Consider the following 26,028-nt stretch of genomic DNA (forward strand, 5'->3'; position numbering starts at 1 on the left):
AAAAAGGCAGAAACTGGTTTTTCTCCTGATGCCATCAAAGCAAATTTCTCTTCATCTTTTTGGTCAAACTTTTTCTGCTTTTTTGGTTTAGATGCTTCCTGTTCAGACCAGAGGAAACTGCATCAGAAGGCCGGTTAGCAATGGCAGCTAGTTAGCATAGTAGCTAGTTAGCGCCTCTGCATCTGGTTAGTGGCCGAAGCTACCTGCGGACGGCGCAGCGCTAACGGCTGTGTCTGTGTTGCAGTGCTGCGCCGTGGCCTTCATCGAGAAGCTGGACGCTCAGTCTCTCAACCTTTCCCCAGACGAGTTTGAGCGCCACATGTCGGGTCACGGATTTAACTCCGACTGTCAGCCTGCGCTCACACGTAACCGTGACGACACTGCGCTCACACGTAACCGTGACGACACTGCGCTCACACGTAACCGTGACGACACTGCGCTCACACGTAACCGTGACGACACTGCGCTCACACGTAACCGTGACGACAGTGTTGTTCTTCTCAGCGTCTCAAAAGCTGGAGTTCAGGCTGAACTTTGACCCCAAGTCCTGAGGAGCTGAAACAGATTGGAAGTTTCTCTGAGTCAGAAGTTTAAAATCTGGTGCAGAAGCAAACGAGGTGGAGTAGCAGGAGCTAGGTTTCCACTTCACATGGTCCCGATTTGAAAAGTTTTGCACAAGATGTTTGATTTTATTCACCGGCTGTGATCAGAATTGGCGAATTTTGCTAAACTGCAATGGAAATAGTTTGTTCGCATCACAGGTCACACGACCGGCAACTGGATGTTACTGCTGGTGGAAACTACGAAGAAGAAGACAACAGGAAGTGGAAGGATGGCGCTGCTGTTTTTTAATGACTTATTGTATGAATAATCTTATTCACATGTAATTTAATAACTTACATAAACTCTGCAATTACAAAACAGTTTTTTTAACATTAGTGGAATATCATGTAATTTTGCCCACATTTTCGTGTAAACGCAAAGTGTCATCAAGTTAGTGAGGAATGAGCTGTTAGCATCAGGAATCATGCAGCAGCAGCTTCAGTCAGAGGTCTCATCACAGTCGCTGTAAGACTGACTGCTACCAGAGGTCCGTCCTGCCGACAGATATTATAGAATATCTAGAATAGATATAACAGATCAAATCTGAAGGTTGAAAGTTTTTCAGTGCTAAAAATTGAAAAATGCTGAAGGTGAATTGATTTGATAGGTATTGCTAAAATATAATATTGTAAACAGAAACAAAATGTTTAAAACAGCTTTAAAAAGTGATATTTACCTTTATTTCACAGCTTAGCTGTGGCTGCATGCATGTATCATTTTGGAGGCACTGCAGCTATTTCTAAAGTCCACCTCAAACCCTTGACCTCTGACCTCTCCCGGCTGTTTCCGGCTCCGGGCCTTTTGTCCGGATTAAACACCATCTGGAACCAAAGTTCCCTTTTCTCCAGGATATTTTATTGTGTCATTGTATTCACTGTTATCTTCGTTTTATGGACGCAAGTTATCGATTAATGAGTTCATCGAAAGTTGATTAAGCTGATCGATCGATTAATGTTTAGCGGCCATTTTCTTAAAATTTGTAATTTTCTCTGGTATCCAAACGGCCCCGAAACACAAAGGTCACATTTTCACTGTAAGCATAAATGAAAACACAGAATGTTAATTTACAGACTGAACAGAAATTCGCTGTTTTGCTACATTATTGGACCAACATGTAGAAATAAACAGCTGAACAGAAAAATGAAATCACTGAAACTTTCCGTCTTCGCAGCTGCAGGTTGAAAAGTTTCCGCAGTTCGTCTGAATGAGCGACACGAACCGAACAAAGTTCATTTCCATCCAACACCGAACTCTGTTCCGGTTCCAGGACAGTCCGCCATCTTTTCTTCTGCATTAATGTCTCCTTTCAGGACGACGAGCGGCGCCCTCTGCTGGATGGCGGCCAAAGTACAGCACTGACACAAGGTCCAAAAGCGGACATTGGTTAATCGATTGGAAACTCATTTTAATCTAATAATCAATTTGTCTGCGATTAATTGTGAGTATATTAATTGTTTATTGGTTTCAGACTTTAATCTTCAAACAGTAAATCATATGAAGTCTATCAACCAGAAAACAAGCAAAACAATACGTCCTTGGCTGCATAATAAGGAACTTTCTGTTTATTATTGTCTATGATTTTAGGTAACATGTGAGGGAAACCTGGAGAACATCAGATAACATCCTGCGCCTGACAAGAAGTTTCCAGTGTGCAAAAAAGTGACAAAATGCAGTTTTAAAGGGCCGTTGTCTGAAGTGGATCAGCTGGAGGCAGCAAGTCATGGCTTGGTCTAGTTCAATCATAAACACACACTTTTCATCCGGGGAAGAATTCCTCATTGGTTTCAACTAGAGCTTGCATCCATCCATGTTTGTCTGAGAGCATTAATGCTGTCAGTTTGTGCAGAATACCAGATAAATGAACTGTTACATGCTTAGATATATTTCTGAAAAAGGTTATTGAAAGCTTTATACATACATAAGGCATAAAATATATACAGAACTAACCTAAAGGTAGTAGTATCAAACATCATGTAGATATTCACACAGAAACAAAACAAAGAATCCAAAACTGCTTATAATATGTACAAAAATACTTCTGCAAATGTCCCTAGGAATATCTGGTTAGAAAAAATAACAGGGATCTGAGGAGACGTCACACGACAGCTGAAACATGCAGAGGATTCTCAGTCCAGCTGTGGCCTCATTCTACATGTGCTGGTTCTCCAGGTGTGAATCTGAAAAGCGGATCTAGTGACGGATTCTACAGTTCTCGCTGAGCCGCTCGGTTCTCGCTACACTTTGGACTCGCTCTCCAGGTTGGCTATATCCCCGTTCCTCTCGGTCGCCTTGTCCTGGCTCTCCGGGCCGGCCTTGCCGTCCTGCCCCTCCTGCTCCGACTCGGCCAGCTCCTGCTGGCTCAGCTTGCTGGCCAGCGACCAGGTGAGGGCAGCCGGGCGCGGGCGGCCATGTCGGCCAGCTCTTTGGCGCTGCAGGCCGGCGTGTTGGTCTCGTAGATCTCGTGGAAGCTGTTGTAGTCGACCTCGTAGAAGCCGTCCTCCAGCGTCAGGACGGGCATGAAGCGGTAACCCCACTTGATCTCTCTGCTGACGTAGGAGCTCCTGGCCTGACACGTCATCCCTGCAGACACAGCCATTCAGACAACCGACAACACGTCATTTATCACCGCTGACATGGTAGGAATCAACGGAAAGGTGACATTAGCATAAATCTATGGCCTAAACAAAACCTTCTCCACATTTCTGCACTAAATTGTTCTTAGACAATCAGATTTCAGTCTGATCGACATTTTCACTGTGAAAATCAGATGTGCAATTATAAAACCGTACGTCTTTGAAAAGCAGAAGTGGTGCCTCCTGCAGAAGTGTGCAGGACATTAGCATCATTAGCAACTACTGGCCATCCATACATCCATTTTCATCCACCCTTATCCCTTTGGGGTCAGGAGGCAATGGTGCCTCTCCAGAGGTCAAAGGGCGAGAGGCGGGGTCACCTGGACGGGTCACCAGTCCATCACAGGGAAACACAGAGGCACACAACTACACACACTCACACCAAACTTATACAGACCACTTAACCTGACAGTCAGATTTCTGGACTGTGAGAGGAACCTGGAGAACCTGGAGAACCTGGAGAACATGGAGAACCTGGAGAACATGGAGAATATGGAGAAACTGGAGAACATGGAGAACATGGAGAATATGGAGAATATGGAGAACATGGAGAACATGGAGAACATGGAGAACCTGGAGAATATGGAGAACCTGGAGAACCTGGAGAACATGGAGAACTGGAGAACATGGAGAACCTGGAGAACATGGAGAATCTGGAGAACATGGAGAACATGGAGAATATGGAGAACCTGGAGAATATGGAGAACATGGAGAATATGGAGAACCTGGAGAACCTGGAGAACATGGAGAATATGGAGAACCTGGAGAACATGGAGAACCTGGGACATGGAGAACCTGGAGAACATGGAGAATATGGAGAACATGGAGAACCTGGAGAATATGGAGAACCTGGAGAACATGGAGAACATGGAGAACCTGGAGAACATGGAGAATGGAGAACATGGAGAACCTGGAGAATATGGAGAACCTGGAGAACATGGAGAACATGGAGAACATGGAGAACCTGGAGAATATGGAGAACCTGGAGAACATGGAGAATATGGAGAACCTGGAGAACATGGAGAACCTGGAGAACTGGAGAACATGGAGAATATGGAGAACCTGGAGAACATGGAGAATATGGAGAACCTGGGAACATGGAGAACCTGGAGAACATGGAGAATATGAGAACTGGAGAACATGGAGAATATGGAGAACCTGGAGAACATGGAGAATCTGGAGACATGGAGAATGGAGAACATGGAGAACATGGAGAACCTGGAGAATATGGAGAACCTGGAGAACATGGAGAATCTGGAGAACATGGAGAACATGGAGAACCTGGAGAATATGGAGAACCTGGAGAATATGGAGAACCTGGAGAACATGGAGAATATGGAGAACCTGGAGAACATGGAGAACCTGGAGAACATGGAGAACCTGGAGAACATGGAGAACCTGGAGAATATGGAGAACATGGAGAACCTGGAGAATATGGAGAACCTGGAGAACATGGAGAACATGGAGAATATGGAGAATATGGAGAACCTGGAGAACATGGAGAACATGGAGAACCTGGAGAACATGGAGAATCTGGAGAACATGGAGAACATGGAGAATATGGAGAACCTGGAGAACATGGAGAACCTGGAGAATATGGAGAACCTGGAGAATATGGAGAACCTGGAGAATATGGAGAACCTGGAGAACCTGGAGAACATGGAGAATATGGAGAACCTGGAGAACATGGAGAACCTGGAGAACATGGAGAACCTGGAGAACATGGAGAATATGGAGAAACATGGAGAACCTGGAGAATATGGAGAACCTGGAGAACATGGAGAACATGGAGAACCTGGAGAACATGGAGAATCTGGAGAACATGGAGAACATGGAGAATATGGAGAACCTGGAGAACATGGAGAACATGGAGAACATGGAGAACCTGGAGAATATGGAGAACCTGGAGAACCTGGAGAACATGGAGAATATGGAGAACCTGGAGAACCTGGAGAACATGGAGAACCTGGAGAACATGGAGAACATGGAGAATATGGAGAACATGGAGAACCTGGAGAATATGGAGAACCTGGAGAACATGGAGAACCTGGAGAACATGGAGAATCTGGAGAACATGGAGAACATGGAGAATATGGAGAACCTGGAGAACATGGAGAACCTGGAGAACATGGAGAATCTGGAGAACATGGAGAACATGGAGAACCTGGAGAATATGGAGAACCTGGAGAATATGGAGAACCTGGAGAACATGGAGAATATGGAGAACCTGGAGAACATGGAGAACCTGGAGAACATGGAGAACCTGGAGAACATGGAGAACATGGAGAATATGGAGAACATGGAGAACCTGGAGAATATGGAGAACCTGGAGAACATGGAGAACATGGAGAACCTGGAGAACATGGAGAATCTGGAGAACATGGAGAACATGGAGAATATGGAGAACCTGGAGAACATGGAGAACCTGGAGAATATGGAGAACCTGGAGAACATGGAGAATATGGAGAACCTGGAGAACATGGAGAACCTGGAGAACCTGGAGAATATGGAGAACCTGGAGAACATGGAGAACGGAGAATCTGGAGAACATGGAGAACATGGAGAACCTGGAGAATATGGAGAACCTGGAGAACATGGAGAATATGGAGAACCTGGAGAACATGGAGAACCTGGAGAACATGGAGAACCTGGAGAACTGGGAACATGGAGATATGGAGAACCTGGAGAACATGGAGAACATGGAGAATCTGGAGAACCTGGAGAATATGGAGAACCTGGAGAATATGGAGAACCTGGAGAACCTGGAGACATGGAGAACCTGAGATAGAGATATGGAGAACCTGGAGAACCTGGAGAACATGGAGAATATGGAGAACTGGAGAACTGGAGAACCTGGAGAACATGGAGAACCTGGAGAACATGGAGAACCTGGAGAACATGGAGAACATGGAGAACCTGGAGAACATGGAGAACCTGGAGAACATGGAGAACATGGAGAACCTGGAGAACATGGAGAATATGGAGAACATGGAGAACCTGGAGAACATGGAGAACCTGGAGAGTTCATTAATTAAGTTGGTTTTCCTTTCAATTAGAAACTTGTATTATTGTATTACAAAATTGTATTATTGATCATCTATTGGTAAAATTGCTGTCAGAATTATGAAGATCTCTGCGACATCAGAGAGGAAACAGCTTGAAGATCATCACTGGATATGAAAGTTGGATTTTTGTCTGACCACTGCAGACAATTTCTGGGCAAAAACTCTTTCATTTGGTAAAACTGGTTGACAAAGACAACATAAAACTCAGAATCACGCTGGCAGCACCGGCCCGGCCCAACCCGATCCGATCCGGTCCGGTCCGGTCCGATCCGATCCGATCCGGCCCAACCCGATCCGATCCGGTCCGATCCGATCCGATCCGGCCCAACCCGATCCGATCCGGCCCAACCCGATCCGATCCGGTCCGGTCCGGTCCGATCCGATCGGATCCGGACCCGGAGCGTCAGAACGGCAACATGCTGCCCTCAGACTGACACGTTTCTGATGCAAGTCTTTGATTTATTCACCTTTATTGCTGAAAAAATTAATCAGATTTATTGATTATTCAGATAATCAACTAATTTAATCTGAAAACAGATTCAAAAATCAGAATATTTTCCCTAAAAAAGATTTTCAGTCATTTTGGACACTGTGAGTTAATCTGCACATAAATCTCAGTTTTAATATCCAGTTCCAGGTTTTACTCTTCCTGCTGCTTTGGAGAATAAAATTTCCAAAATGGACCAAAAATGAAATAGTTTGAGTTTCTGGAGGAGCAAACTGGACAAAAGCGACTGTTAGTCAGTTTCCAGATTATTGATCACTGCGCTCTTCAGCAAAACGATCAGGCATCAATAAAACACTGAATTATAAACTATAATCTGTTCTGCTGGTTGGTAAAAGGACAATAAATCATTTCAGTTTAAATCTGAAGTGTGAATTATTAGATGATGACAATTTAGGATCAATTTAGAAACATTTAGCTCATAATTTTCTGTGCAAGTGAAACTGAAGTTATTAATTTATGACCTACAGAGGAGATCTAGAGTTACAAATCTAGAGTTACACATCTAGAATTACTGATCTCTAGAGTTAGAACTCTAGAGCTGTGACTCTAGAGTTGTAGCTCTAGATCTAAAGCTATTGATCTAGAGCAGTGCTTCTCAAATAGTGGGGCGGGCCCCCTTTGGGGGGCGCGGTGCGATACCTGGGGGGGCGTGTGATCCTGGGGAACAGGCTTTTTTTTGGCCGTACTAGTATAAAGTGTAATTGCGCACAGTAGGCGGCAGTGGCGCTCTCATTGTTACTTCTGTCACGTTTGCGACAGTGCAACATTTTACGACTTACAAGACAACAGGTTTGCCTTGGTTAGCAGTGTTAAGTCAACCAAAAGCTCCGACTGCGTTCTGTCTATGGCCTCCGTTATTCAACAACCCCCAACATGAAAAAGTTTTTCACAGGGATGAAAAGAAAAGCGGAGAGAGACAAAGATAATGAGACAACAGAAAGTCAACCGAAAGCTAAGAAGAGGAAATACGACGAAGCGTATTTAGCGCTTGGCTTCACTGTGACTACAGTTGGAGAAGAGGAAAGACCGGTGTGTTTGCTGTGTCTAAAAATGCTCGCAGCGGACAGCATGAAGCCAAATAAATTAGCGCGTCACTTAAATACGTTACATCCCAATCACGCCGATAAGCCGCTAGAGTTTTTTCAGCGAAAAAAATGTTAATAAGGAAAAAATGTTATGCAGAGATGGATAGTCACGGTGGGGAATGGGGGGCGCGAATAGTTTTCTTCTTGCTAGGGGGGCGTAACGGAAAATAATTGAGAAGCACTGATCTAGAGTATAGATCTAGAGTTATACATCTAGATCTAGAGCAATAGCTCTAGATCTGAAGCTATTGCTCTAGAATTATAGATCTAGAGCTATTGATCTAGAGTATTGATCTAGAGTTATACATCTAGAGCTCCAGATCTAGAGTCAATGCGCAGCCTCAGTTATTCCAACTCGATTCCTGCAGCAGCGTCTGTCCAACACATTAATCCTGCAGCTGCTGCTGCTGGACCAGAACCAGAACCAGAACCAGAACCAGAACCAGGAGGATGGAGCACATGGACCCGGTTGGTTCTACAGATCCTCATTGGCTCCCTGCAGCTCAGAGACTTTAAAACTGTTAGTTTATGAATCACTGAGCGGCTCAGCAACACATTAAAGATCTGCTGCTGGATCAACCTCCCAGACCATCAGGTTCTGGTTCTGGTTCTGGTTCTGCTCTGCATCAGAACCAGAACCAAACGAGGAGAAGCATTCAGCTTCTATGCACCACAAATCTGGAACAAACTTCCAGAAAACGGCTAAACAGCCGAAACCCTGAGATCCTTAAGTCCAGACTGAAAGCAGCTGGTTGGTTTTATTGGAAATGTGATCAATTTATTGATGAGGGCTGACTTGATGTGATGTTGGCTTGTTGATTCTATGCTGCATGACTTTGTGTTTTTATGACGTGAAGCTCTTTGAGACGCCTTTCAGCTGCTTTACAGATGAAACTGGATTTGATTTACCAAAAGCAGCTTTTCTTCAGTTGACACAATAATTTAATTGAAGTGAAAAAAGTCTGTGAAAACATAAAGATTTGATATTTTTGATTGTTTCTACAGTAAAAACGTATAGAATCTCAAACTGTCCAATTTTCCGTCTTTTGTTTGTTAAAACGTCTGAATGGAGTTTATTTCAAAATTCAACTTATTTAATGAAAGAAATAAAAATCCTTATTTCCTGAACAAAGGAAAAATATTTCCAGGTCATTTAATTTTGTTAACGCAGAAAGATTATATTTACATGTAAAACAAATATGTTAAAGGTAGAAACATTTATTTGACATGTAGAAAGTTGAACATGTTTATTATCTCTAGGGCTGAAAGATTAATCAGGTTGATCTGATTAATCAATTATTGACATAAATCAACTAATTTAGAAATAGGTCAATAACTAACTGTAGTAATCAGACTGAAAAAGGCTCTCTGCTCTCCAGACTCATCATATGAATCCATTAGTCATACGATTATATCAAATATTATATTAAATTATTATAATTACATTAAATGATAATAATCTTCTCTAAAACTTAATAACTCTCACTCTGCTCGAGTCCAAACTGTAAAAATGACTCAATCATGCTTCAGTTAGTGACCAAAATAAACGACTGCTCATATTGTTGATGAATTCAAACAAAATGTGCATCATAAGAATTAAGTTTTTGTGAAACTGAAACATAAATGAAATAGTTTATGTCAGGGTTATTATGGGTTATCATGCTGATCATGTTTCTATAATCAATTTTAAAGGGAACCAAATGATCCAAAACTTGCAATTTGTGCATTTTTCTTCTTCTGTTTTGCTTTTGCTGCAGACCAAGAGTTCCATGTTTTATGGTGTCTGAAAAATGAGCCGTTAAAAAAAAACGTCCTGATTGTTGACTCACAATCGACATGTATTATACCGTTGCCTAGCAACCCCGGCTGATCTCCAGCGTTTGGTCAGCTGGATTTTATGTGCTGTACAATGGCTGCTGGAAAAGACAAGAGTTTCGTTGTTGATTTGCTGCATTCTGGCTGGTTGAGCAGGAGGCTCCACTACTGCTTTTCAAAGATGTAGAGTTATATAATTGCTCGTCTGTTTGCAGCTACTTTCACTCCAAATCGGCAGAACTCATCAGACTGAAATCTCATCATCTAAGAATGATTTAGTGTTATAATGAACATGTTTTGAATAGGCCGCTGACCAATCCTGATCTTTGCCAGGTAGCTGGTCACCTTTAGAAATCTTAAATTGGATTAAATATTGTGCAGGAGGGTTGTTAATTCCTCAGTGTGAGCTGACCTGTGGCCTCCACCATTCCCTCCAGGATCACAACGATCTCCAGCTCTTCCTTGGCCAGGTGAGCCTGGGAGATCTCCCAGAAGGGACTGTGCTGGTTTATCTCATGGCAGATGATGAGCGGTGACACCAGGAACAGCCGGTCGTCTCCGGTGTTGTAGCCCACGTTAATGTCCGTCTGGTTGAGAGGAATGAACTCCCCTCCTTGGTCTGCTTGGACTTGATGAGCTTGGCTCTGATCGAAGCCTCTACGATGTGCGAGTTCGGAGGTCTCCGACTCTGAACATCAGGCACAGCCGTCCGTCTCTCATGGAGATGACGGCGTTGGTGGAAAACACAAGAGTCTCCGCTCGCTTGGGCTGCGAGATCTTAACAAACATGCAGCCCACCATGAAGGCGTTGACGATGGATCCCAACACCGACTGGACCAGAAGCAGTAAGATTCCCTCGGGGCATTTGTCCGTGATAACTCTGTATCCATAGCCGATGGTGGTCTCCGTCTCTATGGAGAACAGGAAGGCCGATACGAAGCCGTTGAGGTTGTTGACGCACGGAGTCCACTGACCATCAGCTATATGGTCCAGGTCGCCGCGGAGGTAAGCGATGAGCCACCACATCAAGCCAAAGAACAGCCAAGTCACCGTGTAGACCAGCACGAAGATGAACAGGTTGAATCGCCACTTCAGGTCCACCAGCGTGGTGAAAATATCTGTCAGATAGCGGTAGGTCTCACGGACGTTCCCGTGGTGGACGTTACACTTCCCGTCTTTTTGGACATAGCGCTGGATCTTCTTTGCTCTGTCTATCTCTGCCAGATGCTTGGGCAGGTCCTCCCGGGCCTGCTTGGGCAGTTTGGGCTTCCTGACGGCGGCCGGACTCTCCACATCCTGCTCCATGGGGCCTCAGGGGGATTCAAGCCTACGACAAACATGGAAACTTTAGAGTCAGACGGCAGCTGCAGGTCCGATTGTCCTTTATTTGTTACCACTAGTTGTTATGAAATATTATATATCAATATCACTGAATAAATTTTACTTCCTGATTTAACGCCTTGAAATTGGGTCTCTGTCTCTTTAAGAAGCTCCTGCTGTTTCTGAAGCTCCGTCTCCAAAAGTCGCCCAACATGGCTCCTCTATTAACCCTTTAACGTTTTTAACAGCGTCGCTCTGAACAGCAGCTCCTATAATGAGCTCAGCTATTTGCTATTAGCTAGTCTGGAGGAGATGAGTGGGGGAGGAGCTAAGCGTCAAAGGCGGGGCTAGGTTCACCCAGGTGTTTTAACACCTGAATGGTTGCCATGGAGACTAATGGTCTTCTCAAACATGAAAGAATAAAAGCAACACTCCATTATGAAATGATATGAAGATTGAAAAAGTCAATTTTATGTAATACTGCCGCCTTAAATATCATATTACAATGAAAGCAATAAATTAATGTGTCTAACATGTTATTCTTGCTTTTTTTTTTTTTTTACAATTTACCATTTTATGTGGCACCAGTTCACAAAAAAACCTTCAGTTTTGTATAATCCAGTTATATTCATCTGAGTCCTCCTTCAATTGGGTCGACCCGGTTCTACTGGAACCAGAACTTCTGCTCCACCTGCAGCTGCTGTGGTTCTGACCCAAACCAGCCTGTTCCCCTCCTGGCCTGTGGGGGCGCTGCACCAACAACCACTGCAGGAAACGACACTAAAACCTCTGAAGATGCTGAGAGCAACTTCCTGTTTCACCAGATGAAACAAGATGGAGGCGTCAGAGTTTAGTGATTTCTCTTTAGTCTTTGGCTGAAGACCAGGAGCCATTTCTGCTGCTAGCGCTAGGCTAACATGTTAGCTTTGGTTGGATTTACCCAGAATGCCCTGCGCTGTAGTAAACTTCCTGTTTTTGGAGCGCTCTCTGGTCCGCTTGGCGTTCACATTCAAACCAAACCAGACCCAGGCTGGGAGGACCAGAGGTCAGAGGTCAGAGGTCGGTTAGCGTTCACACTTAGGCAAATGGACCAGAGTCAGGATAAAGTGGACCAAACAGGTCTAATGTGAATGCAGCCTCAGGATTCGGTTTGAATCCTTCCCTCTGCCGTCTAGCAGGAGAAATCTGTGGGATATTTTACATACTTAAAAATTAAACATTATGCATTTGAAAACAGCAGCAGATATAAATTCTGTAATTTCATTAAGTTAAATCAATAGGACATTGGATGGATGATGGATGGATGAACAAACACTGAACAAACTGCTGGACATCATGGACGATAGCAGCCACCCTCTACATGCCGTCATCAGCAGCCAGAGGAGCCTGTTCAGTGACAGACTGCTGCTTCCCAAGTGCCGGACCAATAGATTCAAGAACTCCTTTGTCCCCACGCCTTCAGACTGTACAACTCCTCACTGGGGGGTCGGAGGTGACACAGGACAGAGGGAAGAAGGAGTAGTTTTTCTACAAATGTGAACTCCATACTTATCAGGCCAAACCATACAGTGCAATACCATATCACTGGTCAATCTATCCACCAAATTGCTATATTTTCCTTTTGTGTTGTATTTATATTCTCATTACATTTACTGTGTACCTTGTATTTAATTTGTATTTTTTTGTATTCTTTTGCGTATGCTCACTGTGTGCCACTTTTTTGACTGATCTGCTGGTAACTTCAATTTCCTGAAGGAGTCTTCCCAAGGGATCAATAAAGTACAAGTCTAAGTCTATATCTGAGCAGGAACTAAAAGTTAGAAAGGATCTCAACTGTTACAGTAATTGTTGCTTTTCTTTTAAGTCCAATAACTCAGATCATGTAATGAATTCCTGTTACGTTTATATGAAATAGATCAGATGGAAACACAATGCAGCCTGTTTCCAGAACGACCCAGAGGACGTCAGTTTGACACGTTTCCTGTGTGAAGACAAATCCAGACGCTGCGTCTCTCCTTGGTTTAAAGTCCAGAGTGAAGATTCAGCGAAACATGTGGCGTCCCGCAGCCACAGAGGCTGCAGCAGAGCCTGCAGCAGAGGCTGCAGCAGAGCCTGCAGCACAGGCTGCAGCAGAGCCTGCAGCAGAGGCTGCAGCCTGCAAACGAGGATTTGGGATCCAAAGTTGATCTGAAGCTGCAGAAACTAAGTAAATGTTTTGTGAAACCAACAACATGGTGACAGATAATCTGAACAGATAATGCACTGATAGGATCATTTGAACAAATATGTAAAATATTCAGTCCTTATATTGCAATAAGTATTGCAACTTCAACAGCTGCTCGTTTATTTTTGCTCGTTTCTATAAGGATTGGGTTAATGGGAAACTAGAGTCTGAGGTCATCAATTAACAGAAAATAATTTAAAAAGTACATAGAAAAACAACTAAAAAGATGATTTTAAGAAAAATATCAAAAGCAATTTATAATTTAAAGGTTTAGTTTGAATTGTGTTGACAGATTTTCAACAGAATCCCTCCTGCAGGAAAGTCTCAGTAAATAATGTTTTTCAGTAATTCAATAAAGTGAAACTCATTGCATAATTAATAACATATATTGTTTTTTAGATCTCTTAATTAATAACACTAACCGACTGAAAGCTAATGTAAACATGACATTTAAGATTTAAAAATTATATCAAAACAACTAAAACATTTTTATTACATCGTGAGCTTCATGAAAACTGTTCAACATCAATCTGACAAACAAAACACTGAATTTATTGGCATGTACTTGTACATCTAGTATTGAGTGTTTTTCTGCAGCACAGAAAACATACTAGTTTCTTGTGAAACAAAATATCTTTCAAACTGTAAAACCCAGCATTAATTTAAAATACATACTGAGTGGGCGTTGGAGAGAAGACTGCGCTGGATGTTTTGCTGAACTCTGAACTTTGCTTTAGACAGGATCGATTGTGAAAAACATTTATTTTCAACGGTTAAAACTTGTTACTGCGGCTCGTTTCTCCTGGTAGCAGAAAAATCCATCATCCATCCATCCATCATCCATCCATCATCATCCATCCATCATCCATCCATCATCCATCATCCATCATCCATCCATCCATCATCCATCCATCATCATCCATCATCCATCATCCATCATCCATCCATCATCCATCATCCATCCATCATCCATCCATCATCCATCATCCATCATCCATCATCCATCCATCATCCATCATCCATCCATCATCCATCCATCATCCATCATCCATCATCCATCCATCCATCATCCATCATCCATCCATCCCATCATCCATCCATCATCCATCCATCATCCATCCATCCATCATCCATCCATCCCTCATCCATCATCCATCCCATCATCCATCATCCATCCATCCATCATCCATCATCCATCCATCATCCATCCATCATCCATCCATCATCCATCATCCATCATCCATCATCCATCATCCCTCATCCATCATCCATCCATCATCCATCATCCATCCATCATCCATCCATCATCCATCATCCATCATCTATCCATCCATCATCCATCATCCATCCATCATCCATCATCCATCCATCATCCATCCATCATCCATCCATCATCCATCATCCATCATCCATCCATCATCCATCCATCATCCATCCATCATCCATCCATCATCCATCCATCATCCATCATCCATCATCCATCATCCATCCATCATCCATCCATCATCCATCATCCATCATCCATCCATCATCCATCATCCATCATCCATCCATCATCCATCATCCATCCATCATCCATCATCCATCATCCATCCATCATCCATCATCCATCATCCATCATCCATCCATCATCCATCATCCATCCATCATCCATCCATCATCCATCATCCATCCATCATCCATCCATCATCCATCATCCATCCATCATCCATCATCCATCATCCATCCATCATCCATCATCCATCATCCATCATCCATCATCCATCCATCATCCATCCATCATCCATCATCCATCCATCATCCATCATCCATCATCATCCATCATCCATCATCCATCATCCATCCATCATCATCATCCATCCATCATCCATCCATCATCCATCATCCATCCATCATCCATCATCCATCCATCCATCCATCATCCATCCATCATCCATCATCCATCATCCATCCATCATCCATCATCCATCCATCATCCATCCATCATCATCCATCATCCATCATCCATCATCCATCCATCCATCCATCATCCATCCATCCATCCATCCATCATCCATCCATCATCCATCATCCATCATCCATCCATCCATCATCCATCCATCATCCATCCATCAGCCATCATCCATCCATCATCCATCCATCATCCATCCATCATCCATCCATCCATCATCCATCATCATCCATCCATCCATCCATCCATCATCCATCATCCATCCATCCATCCATCATCCATCCATCATCCATCCATCATCCATCATCCATCATCCATCCATCATCCATCATCCATCCATCATCCATCCATCATCCATCATCATCCATCCATCATCCATCATCCATCATCCATCCATCATCCATCATCCATCATCCATCATCCATCCATCATCCATCATCCATCATCCATCCATCATCCATCATCCATCCATCATCCATCATCCATCCATCATCCATCCATCATCCATCATCATCCATCCATCCATCATCCATCCATCCATCATCCATCCATCATCCATCCATCCATCATCCATCATCCATCCATCATCCATCCATCCATCATCCATCCATCCATCATCCATCCATCCATCCATCATCCATCCATCATCCATCATCCATCCATCCATCATCCATCCATCATCCATCCATCATCCATCCATCATCCATCATCCATCCATCCATCCATCATCCATCCATCCATCATCCATCATCCATCCATCATCCATCATCCATCCATCCATCCATCCATCATCCATCCATCATCCATCATCCATCCATCATCCATCATCCATCATCATCCATCATCCATCCATCATCCATCATCCATCATCTATCCATCATCCATCATCCATCCATCATCCATCCATCATCCATCATCCATCCATCATCCATCCATCATCCATCCCATCATCCATCATCCATCATCCATCCATCATCCATCATCCATCCATCATCCATCCATCATCCATCCATCATCCATCCATCATCCATCATCCATCATCCATCATCCATCATCCATCCATCATCCATCCATCATCCATCATCCATCCATCATCCATCATCCATCATCCATCCATCATCCATCCATCATCCATCATCCATCATCCATCATCCATCCATCATCCATCATCCATCATCCATCATCCATCCATCATCCATCATCATCATCCATCCATCATCCATCCATCCATCATCCATCATCCATCCATCATCCATCATCATCCATCCATCCATCATCCATCATCCATCATCCATCCATCATCCATCCATCATCCATCATCCATCCATCATCCATCCTCCATCATCCATCCATCATCCATCATCCATCATCCATCCATCATCCATCATCCATCCATCATCCATCCATCATCCATCCATCATCCATCCATCCATCCATCATCCATCATCCATCCATCATCCATCCATCATCCATCATCCATCATCCATCCTCATCCATCATCCATCCATCATCCATCCATCATCCATCATCATCCATCATCCATCATCCATCCATCATCCATCATCCATCATCCATCCATCCATCCATCATCCATCCATCATCCATCATCCATCATCCATCCATCATCCATCATCATCCATCATCATCATCCATCCATCATCCATCATCCATCATCCATCCATCCATCCATCATCCATCAACCATCATCCATCCATCCATCATCATCCATCATCCATCATCCATCCATCCATCATCCATCCATCATCCATCCATCATCCATCATCCATCATCATCATCCATCATCCATCCATCATCCATCCATCCATCATCCATCATCCATCCATCCATCCATCATCCACCATCATCCATCATCCATCCATCCATCATCCATCCATCATCCATCCATCATCCATCATCCATCATCCATCCATCATCCATCATCCATCCATCATCCATCCATCATCCATCATCCATCCATCATCCATCCATCATCCATCCATCATCCATCCATCATCCATCATCCATCATCCATCCATCATCCATCATCCATCATCCATCATCCATCCATCATCCATCCATCATCCATCCATCATCCATCATCCATCCATCATCCATCCATCCATCCATCATCCATCATCCATCCATCATCCATCCATCATCCATCATCCATCCATCATCCATCCATCCTCCATCATCCATCCATCATCATCCATCCATCATCCATCATCCATCCATCATCCATCATCCATCCATCCATCATCCATCCATCATCCATCCATCCATCATCCATCATCCATCCATCATCCATCCATCCATCATCCATCATCCATCCATCATCCATCCATCCATCCATCATCCATCCATCATCCATCATCCATCCATCCATCATCCATCCATCATCCATCCATCCATCCATCCATCATCCATCATCCATCCATCATCCATCATCCATCCATCCATCCATCATCCATCCATCATCCATCATCCATCCATCCATCCATCATCCATCCATCATCCATCCATCATCCCTCCATCCATCCATCCATCATCCATCATCCATCATCCATCCATCATCCATCCATCATCCATCCATCATCCATCCATCCATCATCCATCCATCATCCATCCATCATCCATCCATCATCCATCATCCATCCATCCATCCATCATCCATCCATCATCCATCCATCCATCCATCATCCATCCATCATCCATCATCCATCCATCCATCATCCATCATCCATCCATCATCCATCCATCATCCATCCTCCATCATCCATCCATCCATCATCCATCCATCCATCCATCATCCATCATCCATCCATCATCCATCCATCATCCATCCCTCCATCATCCATCATCCATCATCCATCATCCATCCATCATCCATCCATCCATCCATCATCCATCCATTCATCATCCATCCATCCATCATCCATCCATCATCCATCCATCATCCATCATCCATCCATCCATCATCCATCCATCATCCATCCATCCATCCATCATCATCCATCATCCATCCATCATCCATCCATCTATCCCTCCATCATCCATCCATCCATCATCCATCATCCATCCATCATCCATCATCCATCCATCCATCATCCATCCATCATCCATCCATCATCCATCATCCATCCATCATCCATCCATCATCCATCCATCATCCATCCATCCATCCATCATCCATCCATCATCCATCCATCATCCATCCATCCATCATCCATCCATCATCCATCATCCATCCATCCATCCATCATCCATCCATCATCCATCCATCATCCATCCATCATCCCTCCATCCATCATCATCCATCCATCATCCATCCATCCATCCATCATCCATCCATCATCCATCCATCATCCCATCATCCATCATCATCCATCCATCCATCATCATCCATCCATCATCCATCATCCATCCATCATCCATCCATCCATCCATCATCCATCCATCCATCATCCATCCATCATCCATCATCCATCCATCCATCCATCATCATCCATCATCCATCCATCACCATCCATCCATCATCCATCCATCCTCCATCATCCATCCATCATCCATCATCCATCCATCCATCCATCATCCATCCATCATCCATCCATCCATCCATCATCCATCCATCATCCATCATCCATCCATCCATCATCCATCATCCATCCATCATCCATCCATCATCCATCCATCCATCATCCATCATCCATCCATCCATCCATCATCCATCCATCATCCATCCATCCATCCATCCATCCATCCATCATCCATCCATCATCCATCCATCATCCATCCATCCATCCATCATCCATCCATCCATCCATCATCCATCCATCATCCATCATCATCCATCCATCCATCATCATCATCCATCCATCATCCATCCATCATCCATCCATCCATCCATCCATCATCCATCATCCATCCATCCATCATCCATCCATCATCCATCATCCATCATCCATCCATCATCCATCCATCATCCATCCATCATCCATCATCCATCCATCATCCATCCATCATCCATCCATCATCATCCATCCATCCATCCATCATCCATCCATCCATCATCCATCCATCCATCCATCATCCATCATCCATCCATCATCCATCATCCATCCATCATCCATCCATCCATCATCCATCCATCATCCATCATCCATCCATCCATCCCTCCATCCATCCATCCATCATCATCCATCCATCCATCCATCCATCATCATCCATCCATCATCCCATCATCCATCCATCCATCCATCATCCATCCATCATCCATCCATCATCCATCCATCATCCATCCATCATCCATCCATCATCCATCATCCATCCATCATCCTCCATCATCCATCCATCCATCATCCATCATCCATCCATCCATCCATCCATCATCCATCATCCATCCATCCTCATCCATCCATCATCCATCCATCCATCCATCCATCATCCATCCATCATCCATCCATCATCCATCCATCATCCCATCCATCCATCATCCATCCATCCATCATCCATCCATCCATCCATCATCCATCATCCATCCATCCATCCATCATCCATCCATCATCCATCCATCCATCATCCATCCATCATCCATCCATCATCCATCATCCATCCATCCATCCCTCCATCATCCATCATCCATCATCCATCATCCATCCATCCATCATCATCCATCCATCATCATCATCATCATCCATCCATCATCCATCCATCATCCATCCATCCATCCATCCATCCATCATCCATCCATCATCCATCATCCATCCATCCATCCCTCCATCATCCATCCATCCATCATCCATCATCCATCCATCATCCATCCATCCATCCCATCATCATCCATCATCCATCCATCATCATCCATCATCCATCCATCATCCATCATCCATCCATCCATCATCCATCATCCATCATCCATCCATCCAGTTTCGACTCCTCTGGGAATGTGTGCCTGCAATTTATGGTGTGTGTGTGTGTGTGTGTGTGTGTGTGTGTGTGTGTGTGTGTGTGTGTGTGTGTGTGTGTGTGTGTGTGTGTGTGTGTGTGTGTTTGTGTGTGTGTGTGTGTGTGTGTTTTCAGGTGGACACTGCCATGCTCCTTGTTGATTTGGGGCGTGTTGTTTTTCTTTACTTTTGTTGATGTTTACATGAAGTTATGAAAATCACCCAAAAAAAAAATGGGGAAGACTAGAAATGGTTTCCAAGACTTTTGCTGCTTCCAGCCTGAATTAACGACATTTTCATCTTTTATTCCGGTTATTTCAACCAGAAAATAAAAGCTGTCTCTGGGTTGCTGCTGGCTGAACCCGTAACACTTTAAATCTCCTCATCAGGTCTGTCAGAACCACAGAGGTTCTGCTCTTGGTTCTGCTCTTGGTTCTGCTCTTGGTGCTGCTGAGTTTGTCCTGCAGCAGGATGTGGGCTGAGAGCTTCAGTGGTTTGATTCAGGTCGGTCTGCTGAGGCAGAACCAGATGTGGTCCGAATCAGGAGGAAGCCGGAGCTATTTATGGTTCTGAACAGCTGAGCTCCACCACGTTAGAATCGTTCTCAGCTCTTCGGTTTCTGCAGAGCGTTTGCTGAAGCCTTGTTTAGCAGCTCAGAGAATCGCAGTGAAGCTGCTGGGAGTCAAAGTGAAGCTCAGATCAGACGGTGGAGCAGCGGATTCAAAGAGCCGCCAGAGAATCAGCTGGGAAAGTCAGGAGGATAAAAATAGTCTGATCAAGACGGAGGGGCATGTCGCTCCGATCCCAGAGGAAAACACCCTGAAGCCATCGCGCATAATTTACCCTCAGACAAACCGTGGCTGCAGTTTTCAAGAAGCTAAACGGCTGCTGCAATTAGCAGAAAGCAAACGTCACAGTCAGTCAGAGGAACCAACGTTTCCTCAGGCAGAAGTAAAAAGAACAAAGAAATGACCAAGATAAAGCATCTGCTTAAAAGATCAGATCCTCTGATTCATTTTCAATCATGACATCATCACAGAACAAAGTCAATTATTTCCAAATTCTGGTGTTTTACACACAAAATTGAAAATAACAACAATACAAATGTTTTACTTTGCCCTTCATTTCAGTTTTATTAATTGAGGTTATTTAGTGTTATTAGAATTGTTTTCATTATTTTCATCCTTCATGGTGTTTCTAGCTGGTTTCAGTCTTTAGTTCCTTCGGTTCTGTTTCCTTGTATCTGGACTTTTCTTCAGTGATTCCAGTTTATTTGATTGAATTTTTGTTTCAGCCTCTAATCAGTCAGTTTGGGTTCAGCCTCACTTTTCTTTAGTGGTTCCAGGTAAGTCAACTCCTAGTGTTTTCTTAGTTTGTCACTTTAGGTTTAGTCTTCCTTTAGTAATTCTAGTTTGGTTATTTCTTTGTTGAGATCATCTAGTTTCTCTAGCTCTATGTTCCTTAGTTCTTGTTGTTGTTCAATCAGCCTCATTTCTGTTTCCCTCATGTCTTTCTCTCTTAGTTCATCAGACTTTCTTTCCTCCATCAGATCCTCATTTTCCTCTGGGTTTCCTTGTTTTCTCCATGTGTCTCCTGGTTTGATTTTCTGGTTTGTTTGTTTTTTTCAACCTTGGATTTTGTATTTTTGTAAGTTCCCATCATTATTTCTACCATTCATCGTTAAATCATCTGAAGACTCAGTAGCTGCTGCTGCTTCTCTGCATTTGGGTTCACCTTCAACAACCAAAACATGACAAAGAGACGATTTATTAATAATTACTGGGACATCCATCAATATACATATTGATTATTCTAAATATATCATTTGACAAAATGTCAACCCTAACAGGACCCTATAAGAATAGTAATAATAATAAGCAGCACCAACACTGTTTATAGTGGGATGCTGTGCTGCTGATCTCGACTCGGGACGTTGTGGGTCGGTGGGCAGAATACTTGAAAGTCCTCCTCAATACCTCCAACATGCCTTCCATTGAGGAAACTGAGACTAGAGAGCCTGACTCTGGATCGGGCTCTCTAGTCTCTGGGGACTCTGGATCGGGCTTTCCAATCTCTGGGGACTCTGGATCGGGCTTTCTAGTCTCTGGGGACTCTGGATCGGGCTTTCTAGTCTCTGGGGACTCTGGATCGGGCTCTCTAGTCTCTGGGACTCTGGATCGGGCTTTCCAATCTCTGGGGACTCTGGATCGGGCTCTCTAGTCTCTGGGGACTCTGGATCGGGCTTTCTAGTCTCTGGGGACTCTGGATTGGGCTCCCCAATCTTTGGGGATGAGGTCACCAAGGTGGTTAAAAAGCTCCTGGAGTTCCTTAAGGCTCTGGATGTTGTAGGGTTGTGTTGGTTGACGTGACTCTGCAATATCGCATTGGACATCGGGGCAGTTCCCCTGAACTGGCAGACTGGTGTGGTGGTACCCGTTTAAAAAGGGGGTTGGAGGGTGTGCTCCAATTATAGTGGGGTCACACTCTTAAGTCTCTTTAGCGAGGTCTATTTGGGGGTCCTGGAGAGGAGGGTCCTTTAGATAGTCGAACCTCGGATTCAGGAAGAGCAGTGTGATTTTCGTCCTGGTTGTGGAACACTGGACCAGCTCTGCACCCTCAGCAGGGTCCAGGAGGGTTCTGGGAGTTCGCCCAACTGGTCCACATGTGTTTTGTGGACTTGGAGAAGGCGTTCGACCGTGTCTCTCGGGGATCCCTGTGGGGAGTTCTCCGGGAGTATGGGGTACCGGGCCCTTTGATACGGGCTGTCAGGTCCCTGTCTGACCGGTGTCAGAGTCTGGTCCGCATTGCCGGCAATAAGTTGGGTTCGTTTCCGGTGAGAGTTGGTCTCCTCCAGGGCTGCCCTTTGTCACCGATTCTGTTCATTACTTTTATAGACAGAATTTCTGGGCGCAGCCAGGGTGTTGAGGGGATCCGTTTTGGTAACCAGAGGATCAAAGGCCACCGTGACCTTTGATCCTCTGCTTTTTGTGCATGATGTGGTCCTGTTGGCTTCATCAGGTCGTGACCTGCAGCTCTCGCTGGAGCGGTTTGCAGCCGAGGGTGAAGCGGCCGAGATGAGGATCAGTGCCTCCAAATCCGAGGCCGTGGTCTTGAGCCGGAAAAGGGTAGAGTGCTTCTCCTGCCCCAAGTGGAGCAGTTCAAGTATCTCTGGATCTTGTTCACCAATGAGGGAAAAAGGGAGCGGGAGATCGACAGGCGGATTGGCGCAGCGTCCGCCGTGAAGCGGCGCTGTACCGGTCCGTCGGGGTGAAGAGAGAGCTGAGTCAAAAAGAGAAGCTCTCGATTTACCGGTCGATCTACGTCCCTACCCTCATCTCTGGTCATGAGCTTTGGGTCATGGCTGAAAGAACGAGATCGCGGATACAAGCGGCCGAAATTGGTTTTTTCCGTAGGGTGGCTGGGCTCCCTGAGAGAGAAGCGCAGTCATCCCACCGGGAGGAATGGAAGTCCAGGACATGCTGGAGAGACAATGATCTTCTGCTGGCCTGGGAACGCCTTGGGATTCCCCTGGAGAAGCTTAAACAAGAGGCTGGGAAACGACCCGACCTGAATAAGATGGATGAATGGATGGATGGATATAATAATAATAATAATAATAATTTATTCTGTAACCAGGTTGCTGCTTTGCAGACTTTCTGCCGGTTCCGTCTAGAAATTGAGATCTAGATCTCAACGTGGTTTACCTGGTTAAATAAAGGAAAAAATCAATAATAATAATAATAAGAATAAGAATAATAATCAATGTTATTTATAATGCCTGCATAGCTTAATATACACTTTATTTATGATTTAATAATAAATCAATAACATGATGACAAAATAACACATTCAGGAAGTGAATCATAAAAATATTTATGTAAATATAATATAGTATTTTCAGCAGGTAGAAAATAAAAACATTTAAAACAAAACAAAGTTTTTTTCATCTGACGCTTTTTCATTCAGTGAAGTTATTCACCGAACCTGCAGTAATTTATAATAACTCAGAAAAATATGACTCAAGTAAAAGTAAAAAGTACAGCATAGTAAAAGTACTCCTAAAAGTGAATGTTTTGCAAAAATGGAACTGAGTAAAAGTAGCTAGTTACTGCCTAGCTGGAGGAAATCCTAACCGGGTGAACCGGATGAACTGGGTGAACCGGGTGAACTGGGTGAGGCGGGTGAACTGGGTGAACCGGGTGAACTTGGTGAACTGGGTGAACCGGGTGAACGGGTGAACTGGGTGAGGCGGGTGAACTGGGTGAACCGGGTGAGGCGAGTGAACTGGGTGAGGCGGGTGAACCGGGTGAGGCGAGTGAACTGGGTGAGGCGGGTGAACTGGGTGAACCGGGTGAACCGGGTGAACCGGGTGAACTGGGTGAGCCGGGTGAACTGGGTGAACCGGGTGAACCGGGTGAACTGGGTGAGGCGAGTGAACTGGGTGAGGCGGGTGAACTGGGTGAACCGGTGAGGCGGGTGAAGTGGGTGAGGCGGGTGAACTGGGTGAACCGGGTGAACTTGGTGAACCGGATGAACTGGGTGAACCGGGTGAACTGGGTGAGGCGGGTGAACTGGGTGAACCGGGTGAACTGGGTGAGGCGGGTGAACTGGGTGAACCGGGTGAGGCGGGTGAAGTGGGTGAGGCGGGTGAGCCGGGTGAACTGGGTGAACTGGGTGAACCGGGTGAAACCGGGTGAACTGGGTGAGGCGAGTGAACTGGGTGAGGCGGGTGAACTGGGTGAACCGGGTGAGGCGGGTGAAGTGGGTGAGGCGGGTGAGCCGGGTGAACCGGGTGAGGCGAGTGAACTGGGTGAGGCGGGTGAACTGGGTGAACCGGATGAGGCGGGTGAAGTGGGTGAGGCGAGTGATCTGGGTGAGGCGGGTGAACTGGGTGAACCAGGTGAGGCGAGTGAACTGGGTGAGGCGGGTGAACTGGGTGAACTGGGTGAACCGGGTGAACTGGGTGAACCGGGTGAACCGGGTGAACCGGGTGAACTGGGTGAACCGGGTGAACTGGGTGAACCGGGTGAGGCGGGTGTGTGGCTGGCAGCCAAATTGCCTCCAAGTACCAACTTCCTGAGAAAAACTCTGGCCTGCCAGACTTCAGGTTCTGAATCTATATGTTCAGCAACATGTGGATTCAGAAATCTGCAGCTTGTTTGATGTTGATCTAATCAACAGCTGCTGATTGGATCAGCAGAAACAGTTTCAATCCCAGAGAGATTTGTTGGATATTGGATTCATTCTACATAATTAGTTTTCCCACATCATTCATATCCCTAATTATTCAGGCCTGCTGACTCATTTACCACGTTAAATTCCCTTTGTGCAACTTTTCTATAAGAAAAATGGAATAAGATTTTCAACATGTGAGATATTCTGTCAATAAGCTCAGCTGATGTTTCCATGCTGCTTCGCCTCTGACAGCAGCAGCGTCTCGCTTTCATCACTGTGACTTTGAAAGCAGCACCAACCCTGAAAACACTCATCACACTATTAATATTATGTTTGACAAAGAGCTAACAGCAATAAATCAATCAATGTCTCAGATTTTAAACAGGGAATCATGTGAGCTTTAAAGGTCTTCCAGTGGAATAACACTCCATTACAGCATTGAAGCAAAGCTAACGCTAGCTTCAGTTTCATCTCTTTTATTTCATTTAGGTCCTAAAATGTTACAAAAAACATAAATCACAAGTTTTGCCTTAACTTCTAAAGTAAGCTACTACTTTTCTAACTTTCTGTAGCAGCATGCTGTACTGCGGTGCAATTGCTGGCTTGTACATAAAAAGGTTTAGATTGAGATGTTGTTTTTTTCTGATCATCTGTAAAACCACATTTTGCTAACTTGTTATTTCCTGAAAATCCTTTATGGACCTCT

At 44.5% G+C, this 26,028-nt stretch overlaps 1 pseudogene; it reads right to left on the minus strand.

Annotated features, from left to right (window-relative positions):
• Positions 1–1,436: 1,436 nt before the first annotated feature.
• LOC129373526 (G protein-activated inward rectifier potassium channel 2-like) overlaps positions 1,437–26,028 on the minus strand; it is a 25,846-nt pseudogene continuing 1,254 nt past the window's right edge.

The sequence above is a fragment of the Poeciliopsis prolifica genome, unplaced genomic scaffold (genome assembly GCF_027474105.1).
Source record: "Poeciliopsis prolifica strain line A6 unplaced genomic scaffold, Auburn_PproV2 SCAFFOLD033, whole genome shotgun sequence".
In the NCBI taxonomy this organism is placed as follows: domain Eukaryota; kingdom Metazoa; phylum Chordata; class Actinopteri; order Cyprinodontiformes; family Poeciliidae; genus Poeciliopsis; species Poeciliopsis prolifica.